Here is a 16,598-nt window from a genome sequence, read left to right as displayed (position 1 = left end):
GGGGAATGAGGCACCAAGCATCCTATAGCATGACATGAGAGAGAAATGCTCCTGTGGGTGGAGCAAAAAGTAATTCTATGTATATTTTAAAGAAGTGGTAAAATGGGGTTTGTTCACAAATGTAAATGTGGTTGTAAGTATATGTTCACAACTGAATTTGCCTGTTTTATGCCTACCAGGAATTAACAAAGAGGATCTCAAACATTGGTGGAAATCTCTGCAAGCATAAAGCCCACTCACGGGTGGAAAGTAAGTGTTAAAAGGGGTGGTAAGTGAGAGAGAGTTTTTAAATAAAAGCACTATACCCTAAGAAGAGGATTTTAGGCCTAACTATACCATGCATGTAAACAAGATTTTTTTTTCATTCAAAGCTTGTACAGCGACATGCACTTGACAGAAATTATTAATGCTAGCAAATTCTTGTTTTTCGCTCATTCTTTTGTTCATATTGACCTTGCCATGTTCACAATATATAACATGTCATGAAACAAATGTACTATGCGAACAAAAGAAGAATATTGATGCTTTTGTCCTAAAACCTCTTGACCTGTAAAGGAATTGCTGCCAGGCTAGACTAACCTTAAGATTGTTTCTTTAGAAATAAGCTTTTGCTGAAGAAACGTATGAGAGTGGACACAACCTTTCCCCGACATTATCGCGTATTTACATGACTGTTCTTTTTTCCATAGACATGCATGGCTGAGAAAACCTGACGTTTCATTGCTATAAAAAATTCGGAGTCTGGTTACAAGTACGGTGCTCCTAACACCAACGATCTGAGTGCTGCAACCTTGGCTGTCCGACCTCCAGATTACGATGCTGGTGGTCGGACCGCCACCAGACCACTGCCACCACCAGGATCGTGGATCCCGACATGCTTGCCGGCGGTGAAAGCTGTGTTCAGCATGATGTTGGCTCTCTTTTGGAGCCGAAGCCAGTGCTGTAGCACTGACTGTTCCGCCTGCCCAGTGGGAATATCATAATACAGTGGTCTGGAGGCCGATGGCTTGGTGGCGGCCTCCAGACTGCTGTATTGCAATCTGTTGGTTGAACCACCAAATTTGTAATCAGGCCCTTGGTCAAATGTATAGTGTATTTAGAAAGTTCTTTGTTGAAACATGCAATGTCGACAGAAGCTGTCCTCTTCACACAAAGACTTTGCCATCCTATGGGACAGGACAAAATATTATCTGCAAAATTGTTAAGTTTTGTTTTAATGAAAAAAATCTACAAAATGTCCCAATGAAAAAGAAAAGGGGGAGCAGACAATTCACAGAGGAGATATCAGATGCAGAGACAGGCTTGCTAAGATCCAAATGCCCCCAGGTGAGTGCTATCTGACTCTGACATTCTACTTTGCCTAAGCTACATTGGTCCATTATTGAGCGATTCTACTGAACTTTACGCTTTCACATCTGAGAAGAGAACTCTTTATGGGTTTTCTACTGAATTATAATTCTTAAATTAGGATTGGAATAGGGTTTAGATATTTATGGGACATGCTATATGCTTTGTTCTTTGTTACTGACTTATGATTGAGATACAAATAAAAAGATATTGACAACTTAAACGCTAAATAAAACTTTAAAATAGAACTCAAACTGTCACTATAGACTCTATAATCTTAATGACACTGAAGTATTATGAATTGTAAATATTTCGATTTGCAGCTTCTTTCCTTCTTATTTGTCTCCATGTTTCATTGCCTCCAGGTGCAGTAATAAGCAGAGAAAACTAAATATTCGTTTTAGGTCTCCGCTCCCGTAAGACTTGAACGTTTGAGAATGCCCATTAATAATACTTTGTGGGCATTCCCAAACTCCTCTACCTACGCTTTCAAATCTGAAAAAGGTCATATTTTAACTCAAGCACAGAGATGGTGTAAATCTCCTTCCAGGTTGGGAAGTGAAATGGAGCATCCACAAGTTTTCTTGGGGTATAGGAGAAAGGTTTTATCCATAGAAAGAAGGAGAAAATTAATTGGATTTCAATAGGAGCTCATTATTCCCCTTGTGTGGAGTTCTCCACACGGAGAACTAGTGCAAAGGTAATAGGATTCCTCTACAAAGGTCACATGGCAGTCCCAAGAGTTCACCTTGAAACCTGCACCGGATGCAAATTTACAGGCATAATTTTGTGAAACATTGTCTATGGGCAAAAGTCCTTGAATGCCGAAGCAGAAACCTCTGCCTGTACCTGACTTCCTTTGTGAACATGCCTTACATAGTCTGTACTTAAGTTATGTAAGCAAATTAGTAATAGAGATGGTTTCGATTTAATCAAATGTGTGGTTAATATTACGAAATGTTTTGCATTCTTCTAGCTACCGCACATAGTTAAATTGTGCGCTTGTAATGCTTTGTACTGACATGCTGTACTCGACGAATCACAGAGGAAGCCTTTTGCAGCCTGATTTTTGGGCTCTTCCTGCGTATGATACTGTAAGCCTATTCAATTGTATAACTTTCGTTGTGTTGTAACTAGTTCATAATGTCACATCTGAAGACATCATGTTAGAATAGGGCCTAATTAATATTCAAGTCAGGGTCTAGTGTTAGAATGTGGGTACTAGATGATGTTGTATATTCTGTAATATAATTTGTTAATGCATTGGTACATTTGCTCACCCATTTCTGACTTTGTGATTTCCATTGATTTCCATTGCAAAATAGGCTGTCAAATGATGCATTTCTGGAGGTGATCTGGTCCTTTGACTTCCCTACTTTAGAACAAGAACCCTGTCAGTTTGTACCATGCTATGGTCTTAAAATATTTTTTGCCTATACTTCATGTCATTTACTGCTGAGCTTTGAGCTAATTTCCAATACTGATTATTATTTATTTTAATTAATTTTTACCTTTTGCCTTCTGTATTGCACATTGAATCATTTTAATAAAACTTAATTGATTTCATTCTCGTTATGATTCCAGAGCAATTATTTCCTTGAAATACTAATTATTTGAACTTGTATTTGGGTGCTGTCTAGAGACACACTACTTCATACATGCTTGAGTTTAACACATTCTCTGATCCTCCCTAGGCGCTTTATCTGGTGAGATAGGTTTATCATCAGTCACATTATTTCCAGAGCCAGGAACAACAAGCGTAGGGAGTAATATGAACACAAGGTGATGTTGATACCTTGGGGGATAAAGGGCGAAGCAGTGATGGAGATTTGTTTGGAAGGCCAGTATAAGATACCCAGTTTCATGCTTTTTTAATATAATAGTCTCTCCTAAAGCGAGACTCCCACACTGAGGAGTATTTTGCATTGTCTAGGCTCCTCACGTAGAAGCCCAGATGTGCCACCCAAAAGGGGTGATACGGCGACCACTTGCTGAGCCTGTTGAAGCTTGTGCTCCTTGTTGTCTGACATCTGTCAGTCCCAGCTTCACAGCAGAGTGAAAGATAAATACTCTTCCACCAATGGACTGAAATTTTGAGAAATATTTTCCAAGATGCCACTTTGAAATTAGTAACATCACCCCTGCCGAAGAACACCAATTATTGAAAGACAGTGGGTTTCATAGATCTTCTGATAAGAAACAAATGTCATGGGAACCAAAATTGTTTCTTGAAGAGAATCAAGTGATGTAATAAATGTCCACGATTAATCTGTAAATCATGCACCTCTATAATTCCGACTTGCTTGCCTTGAACTCTTGAGGGATTGTGAGGAATGTTACTAAATGAACATCTCTACCACAGGCATATTTTGAAGATATTGATAGCTGAACTTGAGAATGACTAAAGAGATAAGACTCTTCTGCCTTAAATATACGACCCAATGAATTGAATCACTAACTGTACAAAATTCTACCATTATAAATGAAGATAGGCTCTCATAACTAGTGGATTAGCATGCAAATTCTACTTCATTTACACCAGTGCACAAAACACCGGTTTTGTATGATACTTACTATGCAAGTAAGCTCTATTGTCCTTATTAGTTCAATCATTCTAAGCTGCCATCTATAGAAGTTAGCCTACATGTTTCTGTTTTGAGATGGGGATTATTTGCAGTTTTCTCTCATTTCTAGCTTCCCCCACAAACCCTCAACCAACACTGGTGAGTGGTGTCTCCTTTGTCAACATTTAGGTTTGCCAGGGATAGGGTGATGCAGCTGAGGAACAGACTTTGCCAGCTTCAGTTAGAAACATTCACGGACTTCATGGTGCCCCACACACTCTGTCCCCTTCCACTCTTAAAATGAAAGGGGTGTTGATGCTCTTGATTTGCTCCAACTAAGAGTTCAGGGCCAGTGCTTTGCAGGTTTCCCCCTACTCTTGCTCCCATATAGTCCAATGATTACACCCTCGTCTTCCCCCCCTCTCCCGGGTTTGTGGTTTGACATGAGCATTGGCTATGCTCTTGAGAGGTGAAGTGCTGTATCTGCTTGGGGTTAACCTGGTTAAATTAGTTCACCACGCTGGATGCAGGTTGATGACCCTCGAGTGGTGTGGCGGGATTTCTTTTATGAGGACAAAAAAAAAAAAAAAAAAAGAGTTCAGGGCCAGTGCTTTGCAGGTTTCCCCCTACTCCTGCTCCCACAACCCACCGCCTATAGTGCCATCTCCTTACAATGGACATGTTATGTAGTAGAGGGCATGGATGGATCTGACTGCATTACCTCCCGTCCCTCCCTCGCCTTCCTTTTAACCAATGAGGCCTCCCGCCTCCCCTCTAGACCCTCCCTTCCCCTTTCAAAAACCCCCCCCACCCTTATCCCCTCCTGTTCTTTTGTCTAGCCCACGCTAGACGGTTTTCTTTCCCTTTCTTACCTGCACGGCGGGGCCTGGAGGTCGTCGATGGAGGCACTCCTCGGGACGCGGAGCTCCGCGAGGAGTTCTACGGCTGGGGCGCGTCTTGAACGAGCAGCATGGTTGCTCGAGAGGCGTGTCCTGGAGGCCGGCTGACGGGGTCAGCCGGCCCTCTGTGGCTGGGATGTTGATTTCCGGGTTTCAGCGCCGCGGAGCCGCGGGGAACCGAGGGACTTCAATTCTGAGATGCTCTCAGGTAGGACGGGCGTTCGGCCCGTGGTTTTTATGTATTTGATGAAATAGGTGACCTCTTTAGGGATTGGTGGAGCCCTGATTGGGGGGAGGACCAGGTGCCTATATAGAGGGTAGTTTTTTGGGGTTCAAGTCAGTGATTATTTGTTTACCATGCCTAAAGTTCCAGCAAAGAGACGTAGGATTGTCTCTTCTTCCTCGGAGGAGGAGGGGGGTGAGGCTAGCATTACTACTCCTGAGACCTCACAGGTACCTGGCAGGGGTACTCCCCTCATGTCCAGAGAGGAGGTTCAGGATATGATTGAGGTGGCGGTGACCAGGGCACTACAAGCAGGCGTGGCCAGGACTGGTCAGTCTAAATGTGCGCACTCATCGGTAGCAGCTAGGAAATCCTCATCGGAGAGTGAGGATGAGGCCCCATCGACGTCATCTGGGGGGAAATATGTTTCCAGAGAAGATATGTGGGAAGTGATGGCACATGTTCGGGACAATTTGGGTTTCCCAGTGTTTCAAACTGCAAACTCGGATTCTCATTTATTTCCTCAATATAAGACACCTTCAAAGTTTGCCATGCCTTTTCAGGGACCTGTGAGGGATATGGTGTTTCGTGAGTGGAAGGATGTGGATAAGGCTCAGGTTCCACGATTCCTTCAGAAACTTTACTTACTTGAGGGTGAGGAGGTTTTGCCTCCTTCAGTACGCCTGGACTCTATTTTGGCTACTCTGATTGGCAAAACGGCAGTCAATCCGGAGGATTGTGTGCCTACGGATGCCACTGACCGTAAAGTGGATTCGGGTCTTAAGAGGGCTTTTGCTGCGGAGAATCTGGCGCTGAGGGCAGGGATTTATTCTGCTTATGCGTCACAGTCATTGGTTCAAGACTTTGATAAACTGGCGGTGGCTGTACAGGAAGGGGCGGAATGTTCGGAGCTCCTGGCTGGTATGGAGCAGCAGGCCAGATTGTTGGCTGATGTGTCTTCGGATGTGGTCCGTACTTCGGCTCTGGCATCTGGGTCTTTGATTGGGGCTCGTAGGTCCCTCTGGTTGCGTTCCTGGAAGGCTGATCCAGGGGAAAAGGCGGCCTTGTTGAGACTGCCGTTTGAAGGTCGTACCTTGTTTGGAGAACAATTGCCATCCATGCTTTCCAAGGCTTTTAAGGAACGGAAGCATGCCTTACCTTATAAAGGGGGTTCTTCTTCGGGTAAAGGGTGGAAGAAACATTCCAGATCTTCTCCTACTAGGGATGCTAAATCCTTTTCATTTAGGAAACGGCGTTTTCAGCCGCGTTTTTCACCTAAGAAGTCTGCTCCTGCGACCCGGGGTGGTTTCAAGAAGGGGTCCTGACAATCACTGTGGGCCTGGCAGAGGGCCGGTTGGGGGAAGACTGAGTCATTTTCTTTCGGCTTGGAAGGACAGTGTAAACGATCATTGGGTACTAGACATTGTGGCCAATGGTTATGTCATAGATTTTGTGGTGGTTCCTCCAGATTCAGGGGTACGTCCCACACCTCTGCCTTCAGAGGGGTCACGGAGAAGAGCATTATTGGACGGAGTGCGGGACTTACTGGTCAAGGGGGCCATTTCCCACGTTCCGCTAGACGAACGGGGTCAGGGCACTTATTCGGTCTTGTTTCTTGTGCAGAAAGTTTCAGGGGGATTTCGGCCGGTGCTCAATCTGAAGGAGGTGAATACCTGGATCAGGACAGTGCATTTCCGCATGCTGTCCATTCAGACTATTTTTCCATTTGTCAGACACGGGGATTTTCTGGTGTCACTGGATCTGCAGGATGCTTACCTACACGTACCGGTGGCAAGATCCTCTCAAAAGTTCCTGAGGTTTGCTGTGGGTCAGGACCATTATCAGTTTTGCGTTCTGCCTTTCGGTCTAAAATCTTCTCCTCGAATTTTCACAAAGGTGCTGGCTCCTCTAGTGGCTTTGCTTCACTCAGGAGGGGTATTTCTGCATCCTTATCTAGACGACATTTTGATTCATGCCCAATCACGAGACCTTTTGCAGAAGCAGGTGGTCCATGTTCTGGGGGTCCTGCAAAACCACGGGTTTTTAATCAATTGGGAGAAGTCAGACTTAGTGCCGTCCCAGGATCTGGTTTTTCTGGGAGCTCGGTTTCAGACTCTTCTTGGGTTGGTGACTGTGTCAGAAAAACGGTTGGGTGTCCTACAGGCTTTGGTAAAGAAGGTATTGTTGCGGTCTGCTCCCCGAGCTCTTCTATGGTTGCGTCTGCAGGGTCATTTGGCGTCGGTGATATTTCTGGTTCCTTGGGCACGTTTCCATCTCCTGTGCTTGATGACATGGTTCTTGAGAAGGTGGACACCAGGGTCCGGCTCTCTGAAGGACAGGGTTCCAGGGTCCGGATTGATTCACAGAGAGTTGCAATGGTGGTTGGATGCAGACCACCTGAGGGTAGGGGTTTCTTTATCGCCTCTGAGACCCGTGGTGGTGACGACGGATGCCAGCCTCTCCGGTTGGGGGGCATGGATGGGGTCGGCTCAGATTCAGGGGTTTTGGTCCCCTCGGGAGGCGAGTCGGTCGTCGAATTGGCGCGAATTGCGGGCAGTATTCCTGGCTCTGGTCCATTTTCAGGATTCCCTGAGGGGTTCGGCGGTTCTGGTTCGCACAGACAACTTAGTGGCCAAGGCTTATGTCAATCGGCAAGGAGGGACCAGGTCAAGGGCTCTGTTCAATCTAGTCAGGGAGATTTTTGTGTGGGCTCAGGAGTGGGTTCCTTCTCTCAGGGCTACGTACATTCGGGGGGTGGTGAATGTTCGGGCGGATCTGCTGAGCAGAGTGATTCCTTCCTCTCAACTTTTCTCTCTCCGGAAGTCTCTGTTTCAGCATCTGGTTCGGCTTTGGGGTCTTCCAGTGCTGGATGTGTTTGCGTCAGTAGGGAATGCGAAAGTGGATCGCTTCTGCTCCCGGTTTCGATGTCCCCAAGCATGGGAGGTGGACGGGATGTCATGTCCTTGGCCGCAGGGCCTTTTGTATGCGTTCCCTCCTTTTCAACTACTCAGGGCGTTTCTGTTACGTGTGAGGGATCTGGGGTCCAGGGTTGTCCTAATTGCGCCACTTTGGCCGAGGGCGAATTGGTTCCCCTTGTTGAGGCTGATGGCGGACGGGAGGATGTGGCCTCTGCCTCTTTGTCCGTCTCCCCTGGAGTTTCCCTGCCTCCCATTGGGGTCATTGAGAAGGTTACACTTGACGGCCTGGAAGTTGAACGACGGGGATTGACAGGTCTGGGGGTGCCGGTAGCTTTGAGTTCTACATTGCTGGCTTCGAGGAGACGTTCCACTTTGCTTTCTTATGGTAGACAGTGGAAGGTGTTTTCGTCATGGTGCTTAAGTCGTGAGTTAGATCCTACCTGCGCTTCTATCTTTGAGGTGATGCAGTTCCTGCAGGACGGTGCTCATTTAGGGTTGTCAGTGGCATCTCTTCGGGTGCAGTGGGCGGCTATTCAGGCATTCAGAGGACCATGGCGTAATCTTCAGGATGAAGGGCGCTTGATGCCGAGATTTTTTCAAGGGCTTGTTAATTTATTTCCTTGCCCGGTACGTTCTTTTCCTTCATGGGATCTGTCCTTCGTTTTGGATGTGTTGACGGAGCCCCCTTTTGAACCTTTGGGGGACTGTGATTTGCGCCATCTATCTTTGAAGACATTCTTTTTGGTAGCCATTACTTCGGCTCGTCGTTTGGGGGAATTGGGGGCATTGGCTTGTTCCTTTCCTTTTTGTAAGATTTTTCACGATCGGGTGGTTCTGGTTCCTGTACCTTCCTTTATTCCAAAAGTCAATTCTTCGTTCCATTCCCGGCAGGAGGTCATCCTTCCTTCATTTTGTCCGAATCCCTCCTCAAGGGAGGAGGTCCGTTTGCATTCGTTGGATGTGCGCAGGGTTTTGTTGGAGTATCTGCGGGTGGTGGCTCCTTTTCGTAAAGGGGATTCACTGTTTGTTAATTTTGGTCCGGCTCGCAAAGGTGAGAAACCTTCCACGGCTTCCTTGAGTCGGTGGGTTCGATCTTTAATTCTGTTGGCCTATTCCTTGAAAGAGGTGGTTCCTCCTCAAGGGATTCAGGGGAGATCTACCAGAGGCATGGCGGCTACGGTGGCGGAGCTTCAGGGGACTTCCGTGGTGGAAATTTGCAGGGCCGCCACTTGGGCTTCTCCTTCGACGTTTGTGCGTCATTATAGGCTGTCGGACTTGGGTAGTTTGGAGTCGGTGTTAGGTCACCGGGTCTTATCCTCTATGAGATAATGTTTGGGATGTTCTTGGTGCAGGATATTAAATAAAGGTCTTGCAACTCGATGTCCGTCTCCTGTGTGTTTTCTTGCTATGTCTCATTGGTTAAAAGGAAGGCGAGGGAGGGACGGGAGGTAATGCTTCCATTTTCTTACGATAATGGCATTACTCCTAGTCCTACTCCCTCGCCTTCCTTTTCCGTTCCCTCCCACCCTCCCGGTACGGACTGTCCGAGTTGCAGCTTGGGCTTGGTTTTTGTACAGGAGGGGATAAGGGTGGGGTGGGTTTTTGAAAGGGGAAGGGAGGGTCTAGAGGGGAGGCGGGAGGCCTCATTGGTTAAAAGGAAGGCGGGGGAGTAGGACTAGGAGTAATGCCATTATCGTAAGAAAATGGAAGCATTCCAAACAACCAGAAAGGATGGGTGGAGCTGAGGAATGTCTGGAGACAGTTTTACCAGCTTCAGCAAGATGCCTTTGGGGGATTTCATTGTGTTTAATCCCACCCACTCCCTCCACTCACTGGTGGCCTAGTCAGAATTGTTGACACCTCTAATAAATACCCTGTGAGAAACAAGAAAGAGAAAGAGTCAGAATGCACAGCATTCTGTCCTGGAGTTTCTTCTTGATCTTTACTGGCTCTCACTGCCCACCCATGTTTTCAGAGATACAAAATGTAATACAAGCTTCCATTCTACTGTAAAATCTGTCAGATTCTGAAAAAGTTAAGAGTACATAGTTAGTCTAGGGAGACCCTGTCCCTTTGCAACATTTGATAATGCTCTTTACTGAGCCTGTGCTATTTCCCTCATAAGCCAGATTTATCCATTCGGGGTTGCCAGACATATCCACTGTGCCCACTCTGAGCTTTATGATGGCACCTCCCCTCTTAATGGACAAAAAGCTATAGTCTCGCAAGTGATGGTTGCTAGGTCCACTTTGAGCTATGTGATGGCACCTTGCCGTCTTGCTGGGCAAGATACTATACTTTGCCGACTGATGGAGGTCTGCAACACTTGAAATCCCAAGCACGAGTTTTTGGCCAAAGAAGGGAATAGATCTCAGAAGTTGGTGGAAAGACGTCTCCTGTAACTGTGAAATATGAGAATTGCTTTCTGGGCCAGCTCCTGCATTGCTTTCCTTCCGCTTTGTATCCGATCAGCGTCCTTTGGTTCTATCCAAGCAGACTGCTGGCACTTCATATCGTGAACTTTTGAACGTATCCCTCCTGCCCTTTTCGTTATCTCCGCCCTTGTCCCCTTCAACTACACGAATACAATTTTCATCTAATATTCCTCACTCTTTTTTTGCAAATATATACTTTTGCAGAATGCAAGTAAACCATTGTTGTTTTATGTTTGAGGGGAGACTGCGGTGTTGTTGCCCATGGGATACCTCACCCATTTGTGAGATGGAAGCTTGCAGTAATGAACAGTTCTCTCCGATGTACCCTCCAGATATGCATGTTTCACCTGATTCTTGCTGCGCTGTACTTTTTACATTTAAGACACATCCTTTTCTGTACTATGTCCGTTGTTTGTGCGTTCATAGATGTGTGTGTGTGAAAAAGAGTGCTTTTGTAGCACGGCCTTCCACCTCCCACGTTTTACCTGCTTTGTGTGAGAAGGAAGTTTGCACCGCCGATGCTTCCTTGCTGTACTCGCTCTGTGTGAGCCAAGACTGCGCTACTGACGCACATCACATGTTGTTTTCTTGGAGTCACTGAAGCCTGAGAAAACGCTTCAACAGTAAATAATAGGAAAAGTAAAATCCATTCTTTTTGTTAGTGAAGTGTAAAATGATTACAGCCTCCTGCCAGGCCAGTTAGATATTTTTCCCAACAAACAGTAGCTGGTATGAAAGAGAGGTGCCATGTCAGCACAAAGACAGGTAAGTCAGTAGTGGTGTGTCTGGATGTTACGTGTCTTCCCCAAAGGCCACGTGCGCAGCCTGGAGCGTGTTATTTATACATTAAAACACTGAGGTGCTTGTGTGCAAGGGCGCCGGTCTCTTTATTTCTGCGTAACTTGTGCTAGACCTGTCCTAACAGAATTATTACATTTCCACGTGTATATATTGTTTTTTTAAACATATGATTTGTTTGAACACCAATATTATTTTTGCATCCTGCTTAGTTAGCTACAATTTGTAAGCTTCTTTTATTTTTGCAGTTTAGTGCTCAATTAATAAGCTACCTTGGTGTTAAATACTGCCCAGGATACCTATCTCCATTATCATAACATACCACCATCCAGTGCAACACACTTCAAGGAAGCAGACAAAATACACACACACATAGGGAATACCAGGCTGGGGTGCTGAAGACACTAGGGGACCTATTTACAAAGATAAATCACACTCTTTAGAAATGTACACGTTTGAGTGAGTTTATTACTTTTTTACTACTACTTTTTGCTGATTTACAAATTCTGAGTGTAATTACTACTAAAAACAGTGTTAAGTCCAGCTGAACACATGGACAACCACTAGTACTGCAAAACCGTCACACAGAAAATATTAAAGGCAGGGAATTAAAATAAAACCCAATAGGAAACAATGTTAAATTAGAATACATTTAATTAAATTATTTATAATAAACATAGAAATACATATAGTTTAATGGCAAAATATATACACATAATAGATTTTTATTATCTGTTTATAAAATATTTTAATGTCCAATTCTAAAATTAAAACATAATGTAACAATCATGTTTATTATGCACATTAGTTTAAATTACTTTTATACATCATTTCTAATTAATTATAATGCATAATACATTGCTTCTTTTTGTGGCAATTTATTTTTTAATTCGGAAAAATAATTTAAATGTAAATGAATACATTTCCATTATTTAAAATGTTGTTTCAAAATTAAGTTAATAATACTGTAGCATTTTTTTATATGTTCTACAATTCAAATGAATTTACATAATATTTAACTTACAAATATATTTAATATTCATATTTGAGTTGAATAAATCTTTCTATTTTGCCCTATAGTTTACCACGTGGAAATCTCCACGGCAACCTCAGAGTCTCTCTATAGAAAAGTATAGGGAAAATTTAAAATATATATTTTCTATGGGAGAGTATTGCAGTACCAATGGTTGGCCATGTGTTGTGCTGAACTAGTGGTTCAAAAAGTCTCTAAATTACTCAAAAATGTAACTTACCTTTGAGGATCAGGCCTTAGGACAAGTGTTACCCACCCTTTCAGGTGCACGAAAACCACAATACATAACACACTACCTTGGTAAAGAAGCTCTAAGGTAACTATAACTCAAGCCCCTGCTATGCACAGTTATTCTTCAATAATTTGACTTCTAATATTTCATTGACATTTTGATTGATGTTATAAAAGTTGTCATGAGTGCTGTTATACTTGGAGTAATTAGCAGTGCATGGCAACGGTGCAAATTATAGTCACTTGAAATAACTCTAACTGCTGAATTTCTAAGGTTTGTGTGAGTAAATTCAGAACCTAATATAACGTCCCTGTAACCTCTGTTTTTTTAAGTGAAGTTTTAAAGTTTTTTTTAATTCTATTTCCTAACTATGATATCCCTGTAACCTTTATTTGCTTCAGTGAATTTCCATGTTTTTTTTAATGTAAAGTAATTTTAATTACTAAACGAAAGCCCATCCAACGCCACACACGGCCTTCGACTGTTCGTGGTGGGGTTGGCTGCAAGGCCTGGCCGCAGGGCCAGTCCTATCCGGCCAACCCCCTATAACCACCCAACCCTGCGACATGCACAGCAGCAGGGTTTGGCCAGAAGTTGGCCAGGGTTGTGGGCAATTCCCTGTAACCACCCAAGGAGTTTTTCTAGACTTTGATGAATTATATACTTAGAATGATATATTTTAGGACAAATTTAAAAGAAAAATGTATTTGTCAAATAAAAGGAGTATTATTACATTTCAGTATACATCTTAAATATTTGCATTTTAAAAGTAATGAAAACAAGAATGCGACTGCTGACACACATCGACTGGAACCCTTAACCGACAAGTTGAGAGCTTGAGCCCTTAACCTCTAGGCAACAGGTAAGGCACTGTTATGATGCTGGAGAAAGCACATACATGTTTCAGCCCTATGAATGTTTACTATTCAAAACACTAGTAAATAAACAGACACACTGTATGAGATATCAGGCCTTGAACCTTCAACCTAAAGAGTGACAGTCCCAGAGCCTTACCAGAAGGCCACAAGAGAATGTTTTCTGCTGTACATCACAAAAATATAACATTCAAACCAAACATATAACTTGTGTGCTGCTTTAAAGTCATTGTATTGAGAGACTATTGTTGTGGCAAAGGTCTCTCCATGGAATAACTTCAAACTGGCATACAAGCAAGATGTTTGCTGCCAACGGAGAACCTTCAGGGGTAGCCTGAAGGCCCCTGCAGTCCTAGCTGGCTCCCCGCATCCTGCGGGAGCCGGCATTGCTCCCACTATCAGGGAGCTGCTTCAAATAGCAGCTCCCTGCTTGCGGGAGCTATCTTTTCATCTGTTTCCCTGCACACATATTTGCATGCAGGAAAACAGATTTAAACTCTGCTTTCTGCAAGTGTGAACTGTTTGACAGCTCCCACTTACAGAAAGCAGAGTTATGTTTCCTTTTACTTGGAGGGAGCTGTCATCTCCCACCAAGCAAAAACAAACAGCTATGTCTCAGGGGGAGACCTCACTGGACAAAGCAGGAGCTGGCCCTGCTGAGTGGCGGTCTCCTGAGCCATATATGGCTCCATGGGGGGGGTGCCCGGCCCCCTTACAACATTGTATTTTCCCCGGGAGTTGGTATTTCCAGGGGTTGGGGGTTAGCAACAGACCCCCTTCATTCCTTTTTTTTAGCATTGGGGAAGTGGCGGTCCCCAGGGCTGTTGGGGGGCTGCAGGGCCCCCCTTACTTTACAGGAATAATCTCTGAGAAGTGGTGGTCCCCAGACCCGGGGGTCCACTACAGACCCCCTTTATTCATTCACTGTTGCCCCAGGGAGGGGCGGCCCCTGGGGCTGCAGGGGGGGGGGTTACGTGGCCCCCCTGCATGTAAATAAATGTTTGCCCTGGGGAGGTGGCGGTTCCCAGGGCTTTTGGGGCTGTGTGGCCCCCCCTTAATTTACAGGAATAGCCACAGGGAGGTGGTGGTTCCTGTAGCTGCAGGAGCCATGTGGCCCCCCCTTAATTTACAGTAATAGCCCTGGGGGGCGGTGGTCTACAGGGCCAGGGGCCCACAAGGAATAACCTCCATTCTTTCATTTTCACCCCAAGGAGGTGGCAGTCCCCGGGGCTGCTGGGGGACCACACGCCCCCGCATGCGCTTTACATTTAGCCCTGGAGAAGTGGCGTCCTGGGGCTGCAGGGGGAACCACATGCCCCTGCATATAGTTCAGTACTTCCTCCAGGAGGTGGTGGTCCATGGGGCTGTGGGGGAGACCAAAATGGCCTTCCCCATATCAAAATATAGTGTTGCCCCGGAAAGGTGGCAGCCCCCGGGTCATGTGGATCACCACCTCCCTGGGGCTAAATGAAAGGTTTGAAGAGGGCGCATCCCCCATGGAACCATACTTGGGCCTGGGGACCACCATCCCCGGGGCCAGCTCCTGCTTCGTCCCTGGGTGCCTAACCGTAGGACATAGCTATTTGCACTGACTTGATGGGAGCTTTGAAAGCTCCCACTAAGTCAGAGCAAACATTCTGGGGCATATTTAAGAGCCCCTAGTGCCATTTTAACGCCACATTAGCATAATTTTTTGACTTAATGTGGGAGTAGAAGGCCAAAAATGCTGCGCCATATTTGCAAAGTGCCACAGTGCATGCATTACGCCACTTTGTAACCCTTTGCACTACATTATGCATGAGCCAGGCTTAATGTATGCAAAGGGGGCGTCCCCCTGTTGGAGGGGGCTGAAAAACTGGCGCAAGGAAATCTGACAGATTTCCTTGCATCATTTTTTTCAGCACTTTTCACGACTGCTCAGAGCAAGCATTAAAAGGGAGCATGCCATTGCATGCAATGGGCCCCTGTTTACTCTAAAGTAATAGCACCAATATTTTGGTGCTACTTCTGTAGAGTACATAAATAGCATCAGAAACAAATTACGCTATTGCCCCCTACTCTGTGCCATGGTGCGCCTTATTTTAAATACGTGCACACATGGTGACAGCAGGGGGGTGCTCAAGTACCCAAAAAAAGTAGTGCTGCACTATGTGTTGGATCACTTTTCGTAAATATGCCCCTCTGCTTCCAGCGGGCAAAGTCAAAGTGCTATCGCCCGCTAGAAGCAGAGGTTTCATTTCTTCCCCTGGCCACAGACAAGCAGGCAGAGAAAGAGATGAATCTCTGGGGGCAAAATCGGCCCAGGTAGGGGGGCCACAGGGAGAACACAATGTTGAATAAAATGTTGATGGGTAAGTAAGTCTAGATTTTGTTTACCTATCTCCACATACATGTTCCTACGTGGGACATATATCTTCAGAGTATGTAGATGTGGAAAAAGGAATACTAAATTTACTTCTCAATAGAAAAAAGTATTTACAGCACCCAATGAAATACAGTTATAGAGAGAAATATGGGAGTTAGTTTTAGCCCTTACCAAATCTAAATCCACAAATGCTTAGGATTGTTGTGAATTTGTTATGACAGTACATCACACATATTATGCTCCTAATATAAGATACCATTTATTGTTGTTCAAGATGTAAGTTTACGAATGTTAACCATACATATTGGTATCATACATGCTGCCTAACAATTTTGTTTTGAACAAAAGTCTCTCTACTATTTGAAACATCAGCTTGGCTACGTTGGGTGCCAACCACATTGTATGTGCCTTATATAAGATGTCACTATATTTAGTATGTTTAGAGACAGCGACTACCAGCATAATGACAGTCAGATGATTGAAAGAAATTACCTCTCTTTCATTTGATTTGTGTCTGAATTAAGTTATAAGTGTTATCACTATGGAGTAGATTTAGAAATGAAGCTTTGCATCCAAACACAAATGGAAATATTGAACAATAATGCAATTTAATTTAACTTAATGATTTATTTCATGACTAGAGATTGGTGCCTATCTCACAACACAAACACTCCCTATTCATTTGTATCTCTTGTCTCCAAACCTGCTGGTAACTTTTTTGTAATCACTGACGATTATAGGTGTAGGGCTAATAGACAATGAGTGTTCTATCATGTAAAGAGCACCCATGAGATATGAATTAAGTTGAAGGTGTAAGCCACATTGCAAGACTTGATGCCAAGAGTGGATACTGAGGAAACAGGTACACAGTACTTCAGTATCTAAATGCTACATTGGGATGTCATAAAA

This window comes from Pleurodeles waltl, chromosome 3_1, assembly GCF_031143425.1.
Source record: "Pleurodeles waltl isolate 20211129_DDA chromosome 3_1, aPleWal1.hap1.20221129, whole genome shotgun sequence".
In the NCBI taxonomy this organism is placed as follows: domain Eukaryota; kingdom Metazoa; phylum Chordata; class Amphibia; order Caudata; family Salamandridae; genus Pleurodeles; species Pleurodeles waltl.
The sequence above is the reverse complement of the archived record's forward strand: the minus strand, read 5'-3'. Positions refer to the sequence as shown.